Below are 4265 nucleotides of genomic sequence, written 5' to 3'. Positions count from 1 at the left end.
AGACAGCTGACGGCACTGGCCATCAGAGGCTATGTGTTCAGAAATCCCCCTGCTGATGACCATAACCGTTTTGCTTTTCCACAACGGTTTGAAATGACCGCCATTTTCTGTTGCCACCAATGCGTCATGCAAGTGCATGGAAAACAGAAGGACAGCGTTAGCAGTCTACCGTGTACAACAAAAGGTATAGGAATGATGAGTTGCGATTCCACATTGTCTGATTTGCTTGCTGCCGCCACCGCCGCCTCTGCCTCCTGCCACTTCCACCCTGCCAAGCCACCCACTCATGCAAGGAAAGTTCTGAGTGAAAGTGTGACTGAGAGGGAACTAGAGATGACTGTGTCGTCTTTTATTGTGCGAGGAGACGACACCTGTGAACCTGAGTTACCACGTGGAGAGTGACATGCCCCAGCCACCCTCCCACGCCTCCTCGCACAGCTCCCTGATTTCATTCATGAGTGTTCCTGATGACCCTGCGGAGCCTGAGAATATCCCCAACTCTTCTGATGCCCCGGAGGAGTCGTCTGAGGTGTCAGACTTTGAGGACGAAGGTCGGGCGGCCAGAAGTCATGTGCGATACAGACACTACATTACGGCCATCCAACCTCCCTCACAGCACCTACGGCTCACCAGCACCCACTTTGTTCCAGTCTGGTACTTCTCGGGGATTTCACCTCAGTCTAAGTGCTTTTACTAGTACCACACTGGAGTGAAGTATTAGTTACTGGGGTGTTGGAAAGTGTATATAGTGCAAATTTGTACATATAAATAGAAAAAGAGTAATTAAAAAGTCGGGAATAAATCAGTGTAGAGAACGTGTTAATATGAAACTAAGGTCTGACATTTATTTAATGATGTAAGAGTTTAGAATAATAAATCCAATATATTTATTAGAAGATATGGAAAACTACGACAGAGAGAAAACAAAAATTCTATCACCTAAATAACCATTTAGAAGTGAGTGCCGTTCCTGTAGCTAAGTAAGAATATCGAAAAATAAGTGCATTATACGTAATTAGGACGAGCAGGGCAAAAGGGAGTGAGAGCGGAGCAGCCCCGTCCAGCCTCATCTGCCTCAGCTTTCTCTGACAGCCTGGCCTAGCTGGGATCCACTTAGTATTTTTTTTTCTTTTTATGCGAGGAAGAAGGAACCAAAGGCCGCCGGCCCGCAATTATTGTTCCTTCTAAGAGAAAAACAAAACACAAGAGAGAGCCAAATTCAAGATCCGATCATTTCGGGATGCCTGGACACACTGCGTTTGAAAGACTGGAGATCATAGAAAGCAGGAAACACGGACAGAGGGAGACAGTTCCAAAGTTGACCTGTTGCATAAATGAAGGACTGGGAGTAACGGTTAACTCTTGCATTAAAGAGTTGGACAGAAAAAGGATAAGAGTTTGCTGCTAGACGGGTGCTACGTGCCCGTCGTAGAGGTGGAAGAATGCATGCAGACATTTCAGAGGAGCAGTGACCATTGAAGTAGCGATAGAAAAGAGATAAAGATGCAGCAGTGCGGTGATGAGACAGAGGTTGAAGGGAGTCAGTAAGAGGAGGAGAGTTAATGAGACGAAAAGACTTTGACTCCACCCTATTGAGAAGAGCTGTATGTGGGGAGCCTCCCCACACATGAGAGTTGTACTCTACACAGGGGCGAATAAAACACCCGTATAGGGTCAACAACTGTGTAGGGGTAAAGAAGGAACGGAGACGGCTTAGCACACCTAATCTCTTGGAAACAGATTTTACAAGAGATGTAATATGATCTTTCCAAGATAAGGCCCGAGTAAATGAAACCCCAAGCATGTTCAAGGATGATGCAGAATTAAGCTGAATATTATTAAACATTAGTGGGTATACCTGTGGAAGATTTTGTCGGGATGATAGGTGTAAAAACTGAGTCTTTGATGCATTAAAAACAACCAAATTATTTTTACCCCAGTCAGAGATACGAGCGAAGTCAGACATTAGGTGTGCCATAGCCTCATCCCTTTATTGTTGAAGTAACTTCTGAGATAGACGTTGCGGGAACCGAATGGAAAGGATGAGTGAATCCTGGCCCTGTTCACAGAATCGTATTCTTATCGGGATGCAGCCCAAAAATTATCTTTATTTTTCACCTTTGCACTCAGAAATCCATCCACCTAGACACGTTGGGAAGCTGGCAGTGGAGAGACGAAGGACTGATGAGTATTTTTGATTTTTTACTTGATGTTGTGGGTGGTGTAGTTACCGAGATATTATGGCCTGAAAAGAAGCAGCTTTTGCAAACATCTCCTGCTACAGCAAGTGGCGTGCCCAGTTGAACACCAGGCTATAGGGGATAATTGTTACATTTGATTTACACGGAACCAGTCAAATAGAAATACTGATAATGCATATAAAATTCAGCATGAATGCATCTTTCCAAATATAGCATAGGTTTTTTAGAGTAGTTATGATAGATATCAGGAGTACATACTCGAACTATGGATTGACATTATGGTTAACTTGAATCAGTTATGCACTTAGAAAATTTCTCTCCGTTAATTTATATTTTCTTACCCTTTTTTTCCACTTGTATGTATTCACGTGTTTGTATACCCCACTCATCCGTATTCTGACATCTGTTTTACCTTGTCGCTAACTCCACATCAATATATCTTATCCACGAATTTCAGCTCAGATATTACCCCCAAACCACAACCTTCTTTCTCTCCATTTGTGCAACTTCACTTATCCAAGCTTTCTTGGCATTACGGCCACAAACAAGTTTTCATACGGTAACTCTTTCTTCAAAACACTCAATTATTTCAGCATGTAGTAAATGTAACCCTTGAAGGGGATTACTGTAATCAGACTGCATTAGTTTGGATTCGTATAGTATTCATTAGACTAATTGTATAAAGAATAATATATTACAGGCAGTAGATTAAGCATTCTTAACAAATTTAGCGGTAAGCTACATTTGTCATTTCACTAATGGAAGTCACTGTCAAGTTAAGGAAAATTGCCCGATATTAATAAAAAAGAAAAAAAAAAAAAAAACGAAAGACGTCACTTGTTTGTGCAACAATGGGATTAGATTTGGGCAATGGTGTGTCTGCGTAAAGAGCTGTGGTTTGTTAAGTAACAAGTACTCTTCATGGCTTGCCCAGGTTTTTATGTTTTGATTTGCTAATTATCCCCCTGGGTGAATAATTTAATGTAATTAACAGGTGGATAATTACGTAACTGCCCAATGGAATGTTAATGTTCCTCGCTCATATTAAATAGCATACAACATTTATAGGCATCTCTCATTATAAAATTCATTATACTGTAGTATTGCTACCAGAATTAAAATTTTTATTTTTCCAATGCGTACACTATGCTGGTAAGCATAATGAACTATTTAAGTCATTTTTCCACGTACGCATACATGACCGTGCGCAAATGGGTTAAGTTCGATGGCGTACGTTGAAATATTTTTGTTGCGACTAGATTATTTAATTCAGCTTAACGATGATTTTTCCAAACGTAGAACTTATATATAGCCTTCATAATGTTGGATGGGTAGGTCCCCGTGTGCAAAAATGTACTCTAAGCTTTTCATTTTTTTTTTTTTTTTTCTTAATAGACCACTTGTCTCAAAAGTAAACCTCGGTTACCATTTTCATAACACTGCAGTAAGTAAGAAATGCTGGCCTTCAAATACTCTTTCATATGATATGCAAATTATGAGGATGTGGTCAATAATAGGATCACTAGAGGTCAAAAGGTCACGAAAATTTGGGTCAAGTGATAATTTGTCTTATCTCCGGAAAATGCCTCATACCACATGGCAACTTTATATTTTACCCTCCCTGAGGGTCTGATCACATAGAATCGATGGCAAGGACCACAATACGTATAAATAAAGTGTACATTATTGCCAAAACACATTAGCAGCACTAAATAAAATAATATAAAAAACTCAATTTGATCGTTTTCTGCATCTACTGAAGTAAGTAGGGACGGGAAATTAAATTGACTTTAGATTCGTTCACCCTTAATGACAAACTGCCCCTCAGAATATGGGTCGTGAAAAACTTTTTCATATGATCAGTTAATTATGTTGATTAGGTCAATGGCAAGGTCACTATGGGTCAAAAGGTTACGAAATTTTTTGATCAAGTGAAAATTTGACCTGTTTCTGGAAAGTGTCCCACAGTGCATACCATATCCACATTTTGCCCTCTCTGAGGGTCTAGTTCTTTAGAATCGATGCGCAACAACACAATGATATGATTAAAGTATGTTTTATTGA

The sequence above is a fragment of the Coenobita brevimanus genome, chromosome 13 (assembly GCF_032717465.1).
Source record: "Coenobita brevimanus isolate Jiangsu-jjx chromosome 13, ASM3271746v2, whole genome shotgun sequence".
Taxonomy (NCBI): domain Eukaryota; kingdom Metazoa; phylum Arthropoda; class Malacostraca; order Decapoda; family Coenobitidae; genus Coenobita; species Coenobita brevimanus.
Note: the sequence above shows the minus strand (reverse complement) of the source record.